Source organism: Salarias fasciatus, chromosome 2 (genome assembly GCF_902148845.1).
Source record: "Salarias fasciatus chromosome 2, fSalaFa1.1, whole genome shotgun sequence".
NCBI classification, from domain to species: domain Eukaryota; kingdom Metazoa; phylum Chordata; class Actinopteri; order Blenniiformes; family Blenniidae; genus Salarias; species Salarias fasciatus.
Window position 1 is genome coordinate 34,415,890 of NC_043746.1, and position 17,773 is coordinate 34,433,662.

Consider the following 17,773-nt stretch of genomic DNA (forward strand, 5'->3'; position numbering starts at 1 on the left):
GGTCACGGTGGACAGATGGACAGAGCTGTGGATGGACGACGCAGACAGCTGGCAGGTGGGAGAGGGAGACATGAAGACGAGGTGTCAGGATGATGGACGCCTACATATACCTTCAACATGGCAACATCCTCTGTCCCAGTCCCATCTGTCCACAGGCAATGGAAGGAGGCAGGACAGCAGCATGGACAGCAGCGTGGACAGCAGCGTGGACAGCAGCGTGGACAGCAGCGTGGACAGCAGCGTGGACAGCAGCGTGGACAGCAGCGTGGACAGGAGCGTGGACAGCAGCGTGGACAGCAGCGTGGACAGCAGCGTGGACAGCAGCGTGGACAGCAGCGTGGACAGCAGCGTGGACAGCAGCGTCTGATCTTCCCTCCTGTTTCCTCTGGTGCAGGAGATGAAAAGCCACTCCTCAGACTGGACTTCACTGAAGGAGAGCTTGGGCAGAGTGAGGTGGGGAACAGAGACCCGGACTGTGTCTCGTGCTGGACGGGGACGCCGTGCACGCCCGTGGAGTGTCTGAAGCAGAGGTTTGGGTGGAGCAGCTGCTCAGTTTGATCCGTACGTCCGACACATTCATAGAACTCGTATACTGTAGCACATTCTGATTTCAGCCGCCGGTCAGTGCTCCTCCACCGTCCTCCGCCTGTTTGAAACCAGATAGAACAATAAAGAGCAACACCCCCATCAGGTCCGTACAGGCTGAAGGTTGGGGAAGATGTGACGGCTAAAGTCAGGATCCGCTCCTCAACATGAGCTCTGCTTCTGCACCTGCACTGCCGTGTTTGTTAAATTGTTCCTTTGTCTTGACTTGATGAACCTGCTCACAGCTGCTCCCTCTCTTTACCTGATCTGAAGTCAGGTCCTTCTTATTTCTACACACTCTCAACAAGCATGTGGCCAGAGAGGCGCCACCTGACACAACAATGCAGACAGCACAGAGGGTGTGTGTGTGCATCTCCTGGTAGATGTGATCATCAGTGTGAACCAAACATCCAGGTGTGTTCTGGAGTGTGTGCTCTGTGGAGCAGATGAATGATCTCACTTTAAATGGGGTTAGGGGGAAAACAGCATCGGTTTATAGAAACGACCACGGAGACCTGATCCCAGCAGCCGAGGAGTCCGCCAGCGCTCCAGATGCTCGGAGCAACAGGAGGCGGACACACAGCAAGGCAGCGGAGCCACGCATGGCTGCAAACTCAGAAGGAGTTTTAATGGTTTAATGGCTGGTATGGCTCAGAAACATTCAAGTTGTTTGTGTTTGTTGTTCTTTACACATTTTTATCTTCACACTGGATCACAGTTTCAACCATCAACATTCATTAGATAAATACCATCTCAGCTCAACACGCACACACACACACACACACACACACAAACACAGACACACACCCCTCATCTCCCGAGGCGTGCTCCATCACTCAGCCATTTGGGGGCTGGTCTTGCTGGTCTTGCTGCTCTCCGCTTCCTTTAAAGACCATTTGCCTCACAAATGAGAGCGGCGCTCTGACAACACTGCATTCATATGCAGCAAAATATCGACACGAGTCCTGGGATGCTCCGCCGCCGCAAACAGATGTGCATTATCTGATAACAGCCCTTGTGTGTGTGTGTGTGCATGTGTGTGTGTGTGTGTGTGTGTGTGTGTGTGTGTGTGTGTGTGTGTGTGTGTGTGTGTGTGTGTGTGTGTGTGTGTGTGTGACAGATCGCTGCTGACTGGATCATCTGGCCTGCCATCAGTGTGTGTAAATGTGAACTTCTCTTTCATGTTACTCGCTGGCTGACAGATCATTTACATCCCGCTGATCAGACGGCCGGTGTTGTACGTCAGCGCTGATTAACTTCAGCCTCCAGGGAATTTGTTTGTGTGAGGAAACATTCTCAAATCTGACAGGACGTATTTAATTATTCATCAGCAGAACGAACCCTGGATCAGAGGGGTTCAGGTCTCTCCTACGGTCATGAGGCGGACCTGGATCAGAGGGGTTCAGGTCTCTCCTACGGTCCTGAGGCGGACCTGGATCAGAGGGGTTCAGGTCTCTCCTACGGTCCTGAGGCGGACCTGGATCAGAAGGGTTCAGGTCTCTCCTACGGTCCTGATTCAGTGAGCCAGGAAGAAAACCTGCTTCAGTTTTAAGATGTGATTGCCTTACAGTAAGCAGACCAGACTGTTCCTACCCAGAACCAGAACCAATCTGTGTGTGTGTGTGTGTGTGTGTGTGTGTGTGTGTGTGTGCACGCAGTCCTTTAATAGTTCAGACTCTTTGTGTTTCAGCAACCGCCACTTTTATAGTTGTGTGCGTCCATGCTGTGGCTGAGGTGTGTATTCATCAATGTGATTCTTAGAAGAATTATGTGACAGCAGTATGTGTGTGTGCGGTGTGCATGCGCACGAGCACACACGTGTGTGTGTGTGTGTGTGTGTGTGTGTGTGTGTGTGTGTGTGTGTGTGTGTGTGTGTGTGTGTGTGTGTGTCAGCCATCCACTCCCATACATGCACAGCAGTGAGCAGCAGCACAATAGCCTGCAACAATAGCCGGTACTACAGAGTGAATAGATCAAAGTAACAAAGAGGGATATTCATTTCAAACACATTTCAAAGACTGAGTGGATAAAGATATATATATATATATATATATATATATATATATATATATATATCTGTATTTATATATTTATATATTTATATATATAAATCAGGGAGAGAATCTTCAAAGCCAGTCCTGATTGAAATGCAGATGACGGAGCTGAGGGAGGAAACAGGGCCAAGTCATCCATTTGAAAATGTGTGTCAGAGCTGGAAGAGGTTGAGGGTGGGAGCGTCTGTAGTGGTGATAAAGTCTGCATTAGTGGAAGGTGAACGAGTGAGCGTCGTCACGGAGGCCTTTATTACCGCCGCTGTTCATTGGCACATTATTGAAAGCATCTTACATGATCCTGATCTGCAGCTCGTGGTCAGGTCAGGAAGCTGATGACGGATAACAAGCCTTGTTTATGAGGGTCAGCTGGAGTTTCCATGCAGGGTTAAAGTGGCGTTCTGGGGAGGAGGCCTGGACCGGCTGCTTCCCGCTCCTCCCATCAGGAGGGGAGCTCTGCTCCGCAGGATGACACTGGTCCGGTGGAGCTGGCCTTGAGGCTTCCAGCTGCTCTTTGAGCTGCTGTCTCCCAGTAGGATGACTTGCATGGGCCAGCTGTGTGTGTGTGCTTTACAGGTACATGTTGTAGCTCTCTGTTTGCTGCTGCCGACAGGTCCTCCTCAGAACCCGGGTCTCAAAGGGGCCCACCTGTATAAATAAAGGTTCAATGAAAAATAGAAACATTTTGTGGGAACTTCGTCCACAGCTTAAAGCAGGATCCATGAACATGAGCTGACTGCAGCCTCTCAATGACAGGACCATTCAGAAACTTACAAGCTACAAAACACATGAAATAAAGAATTGGGATAAAATCATGATGGAGACTTTATAAAAAAGTGTTATTGTGACATGATAGTTTTGCCACATGGCCCAGTGCACCGATGCAGGGTGAGAGGCTCAGAAGGCCTCTGCAAGATGAACAACGAACCAAGAATGGATCAGTGCGATGATCTTCACTCCACAGCAACATACACTGTGGATATTGAGAGGCGCTGTTACATGGCAGTGAGGAGGAGGAGCTGCTACTGTAGCACATGGTGTGACATATGCAGTATCAGTAAAACCCTCACATACAAAACAAAACATGAACCAGAACAAAGCCAATGTTTTATTCAGCATTCTCTTCTTCTACTCAGGCAAATAGTGTTTGCAACATAAGGTGGACTTATGGATTCTCCCATCCTCATCAGAAATGCTCCGTATTCTCGATCCTTTGATTCTAAATTAAAGCAGGATCATTTCTCTTTGTGTTGGATTCGAAACAGACATGAACCTGTACATATGCTGAAAACCCCTGAATGTTTGAAACTCCATATTAATGAATCCTGGCGGAGGCGCTGACTCCGTCCTTCAGTGTTTCCATGTAGCTTTGACTGCTCCTGTGAGGCTGAATACAGATGAGGTTTGGACTGGTGTGTTCAGATAAACCTCACCCTCAGGAAAGCCACGGTGGCTGGAACAACACACACACACACACACACACACACACACACACACACAGATCATGGAAATATAAGAGACTAGTGTTTTGGAGAGACGCCTATCGGCTGGGTTTCAGAGGCTTTGGGACTCAGAGTTTCTGTAATTTCGTACAACACCTGATGGTGAGCAGACTGTTTTCCTCCTCTGGACAGAGCCTTGTGGTCTGGAGAGGCCGGCTCTTATGTGTTTGAAATATTGTCACCACAGACAGCCGAACCACTGACCCTGACAACAGGTCACTGTAGCCCCGGTCTGATTGTCCTGGAGTTTACTATTGACACGTTTGATAAATATGACAATCCAAATAGTGGGGGAATCCTCCCAACTAACGCCAGACAGGCTTTCATGGTGTGTCTGCAGAAAGATGACAACAGGGTGTAAGACCTGCCAGAGACAAACTGTTACAGGAGTCCTCACCCACCACCCAGACCGGAGTCTGGACCATCAGAGGGAGGAGGACTGGAGTCTGGACCATCAGAGGCATGAGGACTGGAGTCTGGACCATCAGAGGCATGAGGACTGGAGTCTAGACCATCAGAGGGAGGAGGACTGGAGTCTGGACCATCAGAGGCATGAGGACTGGAGTCTGGACCATCAGAGGCATGAGGACTGGAGTCTAGACCATCAGAGGGAGGAGGACTGGAGTCTGGACCATCAGAGGCATGAGGACTGGAGTCTGGACCATCAGAGGCATGAGGACTGGAGTCTAGACCATCAGAGGGAGGAGGACTGGAGTCTGGACCATCAGAGGGATGAGGACTGGAGTCTGGACCATCAGAGGCATGAGGACTGGAGTCTAGACCATCAGAGGGAGGAGGACTGGAGTCTGGACCATCAGAGGCATGAGGACTGGAGTCTGGACCATCAGAGGCATGAGGACTGGAGTCTAGACCATCAGAGGCATGAGGACTGGAGTCTGGACCATCAGAGGCATGAGGACTGGAGTCTGGACCATCAGAGGGATGAGGACTGGAGTCTGGACCATCAGGGGGATGAGGACTGGAGTCTGGACCATCAGAGGGATGAGGACTGGAGTCTGGACCATCAGGGGGATGAGGACTGGAGTCTGGACCATCAGAGGGATGAGGACTGGAGTCTGGACCATCAGAGGGATGAGGACTGGAGTCTGGACCATCAGGGGGATGAGGACTGGAGTCTGGACCATCAGAGGGATGAGGACTGGAGTCTGGACCATCAGAGGCATGAGGACTGGAGTCTGGACTGGAGTCTGGACCATCAGAGGCATGAGGACTGGAGTCTGGACCATCAGAGGCATGAGGACTGGAGTCTGGACCATCAGAGGCATGAGGACTGAGTCCTGTTTGGTTTTCACCATGTGAAAGCTGGAGTGAGGACTCCGTCTCCCGGGGGGACTGTGGGACACGGTGGCAGCAGCGGGACGGGTTGGCCAGCGTTTGGAAGGCTGGATCCTGCCGTCCGTGTGATGTGAGGTTCTGGGCTGGTACAGCCAGCGGAGGAGTGGCTGCAGACCATTCCTCTGTAATACACCCACCACACACACTCAGCACACAGCAAGAACTCTTCCACAATGGTCTGAGGCCCACAACACAGCCATGAATGTTTGTTCCACTGCAGCAGGCGGAACTTCAGCCTGGTAGACCTGGTACATCAGACTGCAGCACACACACCCATCACCGGGCATCACTCACCGGATCAGTGGACATAAAATACAAACCATCACGGTCAATGCACGTGGCATAAGCACAGAGCAGTGTGTGTGTGTGTGTGTGTGTGTGTGTGTGTGTGTGTGTGTCTGTGTGTGTGTGTGTGTGTGTGTGTGTGTGTGTGTGTGTGTGTGTGTGTGTGTGTGTGTGTGTCCGCTGCCATACACTCGGTCAGGGCGCTCAGTTGAAATCCAGACTCCTGCTCAGTCTGAGCGTCTCTGCCTCTCTTTCACATGTTTGCTCCTTCTCTCCTTCTCTTTCTCTCACACTCTTCCTCCCTCCAGCCTCCTCCTCCTCCTCCTCCTCCGCTCCCTGATGGCAGAATCCTACATACAAGCTGTGGTGTTCTGCTCATTTCCATTTTTTCTGTGCTGGAAGTGGTAAATGCTTGGGTTACTGGAGACGTGTTTAAAGTCCAAATCATAAGGGATGCTGTGATGTGTTTTTTAATGTGATTCACTGGCTGGGCTCTTTTCCACCAAATATTATACCATGTTATTCTACCTTATCTTTAACTTCATCCTCAGTTCTCCATGGGAGCTGTATGCGACTCTCAGTTTGAACACGTGACTGGCTGTGGTGGATGGAACAGGGTTTGTTTATTTGATGTACAGAATGACTTTTGCTGTGAACAAATTATTACATTTTTAAAGCAGACAATCTGTCTAACTACTGTAACAGGTGCGCTGCACATTGCCCCTCCTACTCCCGCACAGGGGTTTGTCATTTCACTGATTGCGGGGCGGCGCTACACACCTTTATATGCGGGTCGGTCTGCAGCCGCGGCCTCTCTCTCCTCTCCTCTGGGGTCACTTATCCGCGGTGGATGGTTGCGGCGTGATCAGCTGAGACGGAGGCATTGACTGCGCATGCTGTGAACATGTCAGTTGTTGTGGCGCACGTTCTCCCTGCAGCTGAAAGGCTGCTGGCCGCTGTTGCTGCGGGGCTGGATCGCCCCGCTGTTGATTTCCGTGTGCGCATGATGCGTCCTTGGGGCTGGGCTGCCCCGCTGGAGACTACCGTGGGTGGGTTGTGCATGTCCTCGTGGTGAGTGCCATGGTCCGTTCTCCCCCCTCTCCTTGCACTCACTTCCCGACTAATAGATCATGTGTGCCGTAGATTGGACCAAGCCTTTCCACGGCCTGACCTGCTGTGACGCTGCAGTGGGATCCCTGCCAAGCGTAATTGGCGTCACAGCTGTTCGGACGACGCTGCTGTTTTTTGGTTATCGTTGACTTTATTTTTTTTTGTCTTAACCTGCGGGTTCCTGGATTGGTGCTGCTGGGATTATTGATTTGTTGATTATTAGTTATTTGTACTTTTGTTTTGTTTCATTTGCTTTCTGTGTACTGCTTTTGTTCTGCGTGCGTGTGTCCGTGTGTCCGTGTGTTATTACGAACTGGCATAATACAGCCATTTTATATTTCTTTGTGGACAGGTGCTGCGGGCTCCGGACGGCGACCCTCCCCCTGGTGGCGGCTCTTTTTCACTTTTCAGTTGTGTGTGTGTGTGTGCGGTGACACAGGTGGTTTTTTGATTCCCATCCCCTAATTGAGTTGGTCGTCCAAAGGTACCCAGCACAGTCCATTCCACTTCACCCAGTGCTGTATTTGTGTGGTGCCCCCCACAATCGTTGGAACCCTCGTTTTACCCATTGTTCAATAAATTCGTTCCTTTAAACGTGGACACTGTCTCCTGCCTCGTGGTGATCCGAACCTGTGCAGCCTTTTAACGGTTTTAGTTTATTTCCTGGGGTGAAATTCCCCAGGTGGCGTTGTCCGGCAACATCTATTACATTTAGAACCCCCGCTTTGCCACAGATTTGGCGTTGTCGGCAGGATCACCACATTTAAAAGAGGCAGGGACGTGTTCTGTTTAGATTTCCATTTATTTTTCTTTATTTTCCTTTCCTTCTTTTTTTTTTGATCTTATTGTGCAGTCCTTTAACCAAAAAAAAAAAACAGCAGTGTCTGGTCCGGTGTTTAAATTTTTCTTTTTCTCTTTTGGAGCTTTCTATTTGTAGGATGGAGGAAGAGTTGCAGGAGCTTAAGGAGTTGGTTTTGCAGCTGAGAGCGGACAATGAGCGGCTTCGACGGGAGCGTGCTGCTTCCCCGGGGGGCTCCGGTGGGGCGTCCTCGGCTTCCTCTGGTCCTGCGCCTGCAGCTGTTGTAACGGAATGATTGGTTGTGATTCCCAGAGAGCGCAGGTGCCCCATGTTTAATGGAAGGACTGGCATGAGCATTGCTGAGTGGGTGGAGGAAGTTCAGGCTTGCATGCGTACTCGCCATCTTTCAGCTGCAGAGCAAGCATTGTTTATTTTTGACCATTTGGAAGGAGAAGCAAGGGAGGAGATTAAGTTTCGCCCTGGCGATGTACGGCGAGATCCAGACCGAATTTTTGCCATCTTAACAGAGCTGTATGGGTGTAGTCAGTCTTATGTCACGCTACAGCAGGCTTTCTTCTCTCGGCACCAACAGGAGGGGGAGACACTGCAGGAGTTCTCCTTGGCTCTGATGGCTGTGATGGCCAAGGTTGAGCGGCATGCACCCAATGGGATGCCCAATGCTGACATTCTGCTCAGGGATCAATTTACAGAGCATGTTCTTGACAGCTCCCTCCGTCGAGAACTCAAACAGCTAGTTCGTCGCCAGCCTGCCATCACCCTGTTGGAGCTACGAAGCGAGGCAATTCGTTGGGAGAGGGAAGGCCTTCCAGGTGGAACTAGGGGGCGGAGTTCGTCACTCCCAACAGCTTACGGCCTCCAGTGTGGAGTGCAAGGCCGGCCCCATCCCGCCCCCCAGGTGGTTTCTCAGGAGCCAGGGTTGAAGGCTGTAATGGAGCTCTTAAAGCAACAGCAAGAACAGCTGAACCAGCTTGCCCAGCAGGTGGCATCCTTGCAGGTTCCTCCCCCACCAGGCCTGGTGTCTCGCCCTGGCCCTGTCATTTGCAGGAGGTGCCAACAGCCAGGCCATTTTGCCCGTGAGTGTGATGGGGAGCGGGTTCCATCTCGCCGTCGTGCTTATTCTGTCACCGGTTCTCACTCCCATGCAGCTGTGCCCTCCCATCCCTCCCAGCAGTCGGGAAACTGAAACCCACTGAGCTGCCGAGCCACGGCTCAGTTGGGGAGTCTACCGGCTCACAGCCAGGCACCGGAGCCGACTTGATCGCTCCTTGCCCTAGCGTTAGCGCCTCCATTGGAGGGATCCATGTTGAGTGTTTAGTGGACACTGGTTCTATGGTGTCTACCATCACTGAAAGTTTCTTTGTGGCCCAGTTTGCGCCTTGGGGCCATGATCGACTCCGCTCCTGCCAATGGTTACAGCTACGTGCAGCTAATGGGTTGGCTATTCCGTATGTTGGCTATCTAGAGCTGGATGTGGAACTGTGTGGTAAGGTCATGCCCTGCTGTGGGATCCTTGTCGTTAAAGACCCCCCTGGAGCCTCATCTTCTGTCCCTGGAATCTTGGGGATGAATGTGCTCCGTAGTTGTTATCAAGAGCTTTTTGGTGTGTTCGGGTCTACGTTGTTTGAGTCACCCTCTGTGTCTGGGGTACCGGATCCTATAGTGGCTGCACTTCATAAGTGTCACCAGTCTTCAGCCCAGGTCATCCCAAACCTCGCTGGTACTGTTCGGGTCCGAGGCAAACGGGTGGTGCGTATACCTGGCGGGGTGATGAAGATGGTGGCTGGGACCTGTCCGGAGCAGTTTTCAGGTGGATGTACCCTATTTGAACCAGCGGAACCTGGGTTGCCGGCGGGGCTGTTGGCCTCACCATGCCTGTTAAAGGTCACTCAGGGTACAGTTCATGTCCCAGTCATTAATGTGGGGACCACGGAGGTGCTTCTGTATCCCCGGACTAGTTTGGGTGCGTTGTGTCCTGGCCAGGTTGTTAGTCTGCCTGCAGGAGTGACTGAAGTGAAGCCAAAGGTGGCAACGGTGTCGTCTCAGACAGCCACCCCCGCAGCACCTGATATTATAGGGGCACTTGAGCTTTCTGCCCTAACCGAGCAAGAGCAGGCTGGTGTGAGGTCCTTGCTGCAGAAGTACAGCTCAGTATTCGCAGTTCATGAGGGGGATTTGGGGTGCACCAACCTCATTTCACACGAGATACCGCTGCTTGATGATGTTCCGGTTCGTCAACGATTCAGACGCATCCCGCCTTCTGAGTACGAGGCAGTGAAGGTGCATATTAATCAGCTGCTGGACTCTCAGGTTATTCGTGAGAGCAGTAGTCCGTATGCGTCTCCTGTAGTTTTGGTGAGGAAGAAGGATGGGGGTTTGCGCTTGTGCGTAGACTACCGCCTTCTGAACAGCAAAACAAGGAAGGATGCGTTCCCACTGCCTCGTATCGAGGAAAGCTTGGACGCCCTTTCTGGAGCCCGCTGGTTTTCCACTATCGACCTTGCCAGTGGGTATAATCAGGTGCCGATGGCTGAACAGGACCGTCCCAAAACCGCCTTCTGCACCCCCTTTGGGCTTTTTGAATTCAATCGAATGCCCTTTGGCCTTTGTAATGCCCCCAGCACGTTTCAGCGGCTGATGCAGAGAATGTTTGGTGACCAGCTGGGCCAGTCGCTGCTGCTTTACCTCGATGACATCATCATCTTTTCATCCTCTGTGGAGCAGCATCTGCAGCGGCTGGAGGTGGTGCTCGGTCGACTTCAGAGGGAAGGTCTGAAGGCCAAGGTTGAAAAGTGTGCCTTTTTCCAACAGCAGGTGGCATATTTGGGACATGTTATCTCAAGCCAAGGTGTCTCCACTGATCCCAAAAAGGTAGAGGCTGTGGCCAACTGGCAGCGCCCGTGTCATGTCTCAGAACTGCGGTCCTTTTTGGGGTTCACCAGCTATTACCGCCGTTTTGTTGAGGGCTTTGCCAAGTTGGCCAAACCCTTGCATCAGTTGGTGGCTGATCTTGCAGGCACTAAGTCCAGGAAGGGGTCTGGTCAAGCTTTTGAGACTGGATGGACACCACAGTGTGAAGAGAGCTTTAATGCTCTGAAGTCCAAGCTGATCTCGGCCCCAGTATTAGCTTATGCTGACTTTTCACTCCCCTTCATCCTCGAGATTGATGCCAGCCATAGTGGGCTGGGTGCTGTGCTTTCGCAACAGACGGACAGTGGCGTGCGACCCGTGGCTTATGCCAGCAGGGGTCTTCGGCCCACTGAGCGCAACATGTCTAACTACAGCTCGATGAAGCTTGAGTTTCTTGCGCTCAAGTGGGCCGTGACTGAAAAATTCCGGGAGTATTTGTTGGGGCACAAGTGCATTGTATACACGGACAACAACCCGTTGAGCCATCTCCAGTCTGCTAAACTTGGAGCTGCTGAGCAAAGGTGGGCTGCAGAGCTTGCCGCGTTTGATCTGGAGATCAAATACCGTTCAGGCCGCAGCAACCGAAATGCAGACGCACTATCCCGACAGTACTTACCCGGTTCCCCTGTGGCTACCCCGTCTTTGCTTGGCACCTTGGTTCCCGCTAGCCTTCATGGTCCCCAGTATGGCCCTGTTGTGTTGAGTCACCAATCTCTGGTTTCTGTCCTTCCATGTCATTCTGCATCTGATCTCCATTCAATGCAGGAGAACGATCCCCTGTTGAAGGAGGTGCTGGGCTTTTGGCGCCGCAAGTCCCCCCCCGTTGCAAGTGAGAGACGGCAGCTTTCGAAACCTGCTGTAGCGCTGCTCCGTCAGTGGGACCGCTTGGTGGAGAAAGATGGAGTGCTCTTCCGTCGGGTCTTTTGACCTGATGGAGGAGAGGAGTTCCTCCAACTTGTTTTACCTGCGGTGCTCAAACAGGAGACGCTGCAGCAGCTCCATCAGGAGCATGGCCACCAAGGCATAGACCGGACCAGTGAGTTGGTCCGGCAGCGCTGCTACTGGCCAGGGATGTCATCAGACATCAAGGACTGGGTCCAAAAGTGTGGCCGCTGTCAGGTAGCGAAGGACTCTGGGCAGTTCCCCCACAGTTATATGGGCCACCTGCTCGCCTCCCGGCCTAATGAAATCTTGGCCCTCAACTTCACTCTGCTGGAGCCCTCTCGTGGTGGGTTTGAAAATGTCCTGGTTTTGACCGACGTTTTCAGCAAGTTTACCCTGGCAGTTCCCACCCGGGACCAGCGAGCCTCAACTGTGGCTCAGGTTTTGGTGCACGAATGGTTTTACAAGTTTGGTGTGCCATGCCGCTTGCATTCGGACCAAGGCAGGAGTTTCGAGAGCTCCTTGCTTCAGCAGCTCTGTTCCTTGTATGGCGTTTCGAAGTCCCGTACTACTCCCTACCACCCAGCAGGTAACGGCCAATGTGAGCGTTTCAACCGAACCCTCCATAACCTCCTGCGTACTCTGCCGGTCTCCCGGAAACGGGACTGGGCTTCCTGTCTACCCCAGGTGCTATTCTGTTATAATACAACACCGCACCAGGGCACTGGCGAATCACCTTTTTATTTGATGTTTGGACAGGAGCCTCGACTGCCAGTTGATTTTCTCTTGGGTCGAACCCAGGACCCAGTACCTGGTGAGGTACAGGATTGGGTGGTTGAACATCAGGCCCGGCTTAGGGTGGCGTTTGAGGGTGCTCGTGAGCGATTGTTGGCTGCAGCGGGCCGACGTAAAGAGCGGCACGACCAGCATGTCCGAAATGCACCTCTGCCTGTGGGTCAGTTGGTGTATTTGCGGGACCATGGTGCCAGGGGTCGACATAAGATCCAGGACCTCTGGAGTTCCATAGTCCACCAAGTGGTGAGGGCCCCAGTTGGCGAGGGAGCAGTTTCCACGGTGGCCCCTGTGGATGATCTGGAGAGGACCCGTAATGTACATCGGGACATGTTGAAGGCTGTTGTTCAACCTGAAGCTGTGGCTTCTCTGCCCACCGGGTCACCGGTACCATCTGTGCCTCCCTTGACCTCTGACGATGACTCCTTAAACGGTGACCTTTGGTTGTTTGTGTCTGAGACTGCTGTACTGCCTCCTGTTGTGCCACAGCTTAGGGTGGCCCCCGATGCTGTGTCAGTCCCGGCTGCGTCCAGGTCAGAATCACCCATGGGGAATCGTGACGCACCACTGCCGGCTCCCTCTGCAGCCTCAGCTGACCAGCCAAGCACCAGCCAACAGGCTTTGCGCCGAACCACCCGTGCTACGGCCGGGTCCCACCCAAATGTCCATCGCCTTCCACGGCCAGCTGGTTCTCAGGACCAGGGAGCCCTAGGCTCAAGCTCTAACTCTCAGACAGCCGTCTTTAGGCCCTGGTGCTAGTGGCTGGCTTGCGCTCCATCGTCGGGCCGACGATTCAAAAAGGGGGGGATAGGTGTAACAGGTGCGCTGCACATTGCCCCTCCTACTCCCGCACAGGGGTTTGTCATTTCACTGATTGCGGGGCGGCGCTACACACCTTTATATGCGGGTCGGTCTGCAGCCGCGGCCTCTCTCTCCTCTCCTCTGGGGTCACTTATCCGCGGTGGATGGTTGCGGCGTGATCAGCTGAGACGGAGGCATTGACTGCGCATGCTGTGAACATGTCAGTTGTTGTGGCGCACGTTCTCCCTGCAGCTGAAAGGCTGCTGGCCGCTGTTGCTGCGGGGCTGGATCGCCCCGCTGTTGATTTCCGTGTGCGCATGATGCGTCCTTGGGGCTGGGCTGCCCCGCTGGAGACTACCGTGGGTGGGTTGTGCATGTCCTCGTGGTGAGTGCCATGGTCCGTTCTCCCCCCTCTCCTTGCACTCACTTCCCGACTAATAGATCATGTGTGCCGTAGATTGGACCAAGCCTTTCCACGGCCTGACCTGCTGTGACGCTGCAGTGGGATCCCTGCCAAGCGTAATTGGCGTCACAGCTGTTCGGACGACGCTGCTGTTTTTTGGTTATCGTTGACTTTATTTTTTTTTGTCTTAACCTGCGGGTTCCTGGATTGGTGCTGCTGGGATTATTGATTTGTTGATTATTAGTTATTTGTACTTTTGTTTTGTTTCATTTGCTTTCTGTGTACTGCTTTTGTTCTGCGTGCGTGTGTCCGTGTGTCCGTGTGTTATTACGAACTGGCATAATACAGCCATTTTATATTTCTTTGTGGACAGGTGCTGCGGGCTCCGGACGGCGACCCTCCCCCTGGTGGCGGCTCTTTTTCACTTTTCAGTTGTGTGTGTGTGTGTGCGGTGACACAGGTGGTTTTTTGATTCCCATCCCCTAATTGAGTTGGTCGTCCAAAGGTACCCAGCACAGTCCATTCCACTTCACCCAGTGCTGTATTTGTGTGGTGCCCCCCACAATCGTTGGAACCTCGTTTTACCCATTGTTCAATAAATTCGTTCCTTTAAACGTGGGCACTGTCTCCTGCCTCGTGGTGATCCGAACCTGTGCAGCCTTTTAACGGTTTTAGTTTATTTCCTGGGGTGAAATTCCCCAGGTGGCGTTGTCCGGCAACATCTATTACATTTAGAACCCCCGCTTTGCCACACTACAATAATACATAAAGCAATCTGACTCTGTCGTCCCATTTCAGCTCCAGCAGCTTTTTGTAGAACAGGACAGAAGCTGGATACTGTGATACAGAGAAGGGACAGCCGGACAGCGCCACCTGTGGTGGAGCTATAGGCTGAACGTGTGTGCTGTGTCACTGTGTGACAGTTCCCAGGTCCTGACACCCTGCCTCCATGTGTGCCGTTCATCCTCTGCATGCGAACAGCTGGAGGCAGAACGCGCAGCGTTTACCGCTGACCACATCCTCTGCAGCAGGAGACGCTCACAGTCGCTTCATGGAAGGTGTTGAAACAAACCTCTGCTGAGGAGCCGTGCTCCTGCCTCCATCTGAAACCTGGTCTGCTGGTGTTGGAGGGTGTTTTTTGTTTTTTGTGCCAGCTGGCTCAGCTGAGGCTCTGCTGCCCCCCCCCCCCGCTGTCCATCCACTCAGCCAGGACGCCGCTCCAGGTGAGGGAGAGCACAGAGCCTCCAGGGATGTGCTTCTTCTGCATCTCACAGCTCGATTGCATTATAATCATCTTATTAGTGATTTGACTTGATCCGATTCCACAATGCATCCTCACTTGTGTTTAAACCTGCTCATGGCAGTTGACTCTATTGTGGGAATGACTCTATTCCCAGCCACGAATAAAAAGTGAGCCTGAAACTCTTTAGCATGTAGCATGTAGCATCGCTGGTGTGTGAGCCTGAACTCTTTAGCATGTAGCATGTAGCATCACTGGTGTGTGAGCCTGTACGTCCCTGGATCACCTCTCGGACACCTTCACCTTTTGAAAAGACGAGAACTGCCAACAAGCTGGTTGAAGTGAACCCTTGGTGCCTGGTCCTCCTCTGGGTCCTGAGCCCTGATGTCTGATCCCTGACTATATTCCAGAATCTGGAAACCATGAGCATGGCTCAGGATCTCTCGCATACCAAAACTGCTAAAATATGATGGATTATGTTGTGACTACTCTGCAGTCCACTTAAGAAACAGAGAGGGGAGTTTTTATTCTACACACTCTCTGTGTTTCCTAAGATATGCTCTTTGCTGTGTGTACACTCCAGTATTTTTCAAACAGCATCCTGTATTTCCACCTTCCTTTCACCCCACATGAATTATGTGTCTGTTTCATTGTTTACTACTATTATAAATTGCACATTGCTGGACCACACATTATCTCATCAAATGTTCTTTCTACCACCTTCTCTTCAGAGGGAAATCTTCAAAAATGAGGTTCTGCTAAGAAAAAGTAGAAGGACTTGGCTTCTGGGATTCATTTTACCTTTGTCTTGCTTCAGTAATACTGCAATTTTTCCTGTATCCTGTTATTATCCCTCCTAAAACAAGCCAATGTCCCCACAGGGATCAATACAGTTTAGCTTCACCCCATAACGATGACAAATTCAGCCAGCAAATTGTACCAAATTGTTTGTCTGAGCACCATTTCATGGACATTATACACACTATAATGAAATGTGACAGGAATGGATGAAGCTACACAGCTGAGTCAAAGTATTCCACAGAAATACATTCCACGTTACAACTCAAAGCAAAGATTTATTTGTAATGCATTAGATTTCCAAAGTGGCCTAATCCAGAGGCTTGAAAGGGGAGCGCAGTGGACCGGAACAGGGGCTGATGGGAACTCAGTCAGTTCATGCTGTGGTGTAACATGACAAGGAAATATAGGAGTGCAGAGCAGGACACTCTCAGGAAACGTGATAAAAGCAGTGGTCGGATTACACTTGTCCAGTCCGTCTGTCTTAAGCATTCATCTCTGGACCCTCCGACAATTCAATCATCCGTTTATCCGTCCAGCACTCTGCCGTCTCTTCTTTATCGTTTACTTTCAGGAAGCTGAGGTTCGAAGTCTTGGAAAGATGAGCTGGTTTCCTTCAGGCATCCTTCCAGCCGGGACTGCATGAGTGGTGTCCAGAACACTGTCACACATTTAATGCTCATCTTCCTCATGCTGCGACGTGATCCTCTGGTCACGTCATGCAGGTGGCGCACCCCGCCCTCCACCCTTCATCCATCACCATCTGGTGTTGTCCACGCTCTCTCAAACCACACCCACCGGTTCTCCATTCTGCAGCTGCTGTGGGCTCCAGCTGCAGTGCAGTGTGATGGTTCGATTCCCTCCTTCCTCATCTCAGGGTGTAGTGGTATGCACTCACCCAGCGGCTCAGTTCTGGGACTGAGCTGGTCTTTCTGCAGGGAGTCTTCAAGTTTAGCACAGAGAGAGAGAGAGAGAGAGAGAGAGAGAGAGAGAGAGAGAGAGAGAGAGAGAGAGAGAGAGAGAGAGAGAGAGAGAGAGAGAGAGAGAGAGAGAGAGAGAGAGAGAGAGAGAGAGAGAGAGAGAGAGAGAGAGAGAGAGAGAGAGAGAGAGAGAGAGAGAGAGAGAGCGCTTATAGAAGAAGGGATATTGCTTGTCGTTTACTGCATTTTTAAAACAGTCTTGATTTGGAAAAGTGTCCATTCATTAATGTCAAACCCCAGAGAAGAGTGTTTCTGGTCCAACGTGAAAAATGAAAACCTGCAAAATCCCAACAAACCATCTGATGCTCACCGACTCAGAGGACTGAGGCGACGCCGTCCAGATCTCACACACTGCAGCCACGGAGTCACTCAATAGACTGTATTTGACCTCCGCTAAAGCTTCTGTCTGCCGTTTAAACACATTCTCCCACTCAGAGGTCATCGTCACATCGTTTTCTCTGCAGCTGCTTCACCAGCTGAGGCTCGTACTGACACACCTCCCACAGTGGAGGACGGTTCTAAACTTCACTGCACCGTATTCCTGGATTAAAAGAGAGCATCTACCCTGTGACAGCCCAGACACACCCTGCTACACCTCACCCTTCAGAAACATGGACCCCCCCAGCCTGAAAAGTTTACCAGCAAAGAAGTGGGAAGCAGAGTGAGTGGGGGCGGCAGAGCCTGGAGTCTGTTTCTGTATATGGAGATGACATTAAGACGGCCCCATAACAGCGAAACCGTGCTGAATGGCCAGTCCACTGAAGAGGCTGACGGTGCATGAATACAGCTTAAAATAGGCCTGGCTTCACGCTGTCCACACCAAACTGATTTATTGCACCCAGCCATTAAAGCTGGCTGCCACCTCACAGCGGGAAACTGTGCCTCTAATTCAAGTCCACACATGGAAGGAGGTTGAATCGTTTCTTTGACCATTCAGCAGGAAACACGGAACAGAGCAACTGAGTATGTGCATCATTTGTGGCAGAAATCTGGAAAAGAACCAAAACAGATCCAATAACTCCACTCTGTTTTCCAGGTACTCTTGGCGGTTGTTTGGTCCTGCCTGAACGCTACTTTTATTAAACTGCTGCTCTTCTGTTGGTCGAGGAGAGACCTTATGATTTGCTAAAGCGTCCTGTTTCGTTGGACTTCATGCAGGACGGTTTGTGTCTCTCAGCACCGGCTGTTAAAAACAGAAGCTCTAGCAAGTTCTACTTCACATCACAGTCCAGCCAGTGGCAACGCACTTTTTAAATCACAG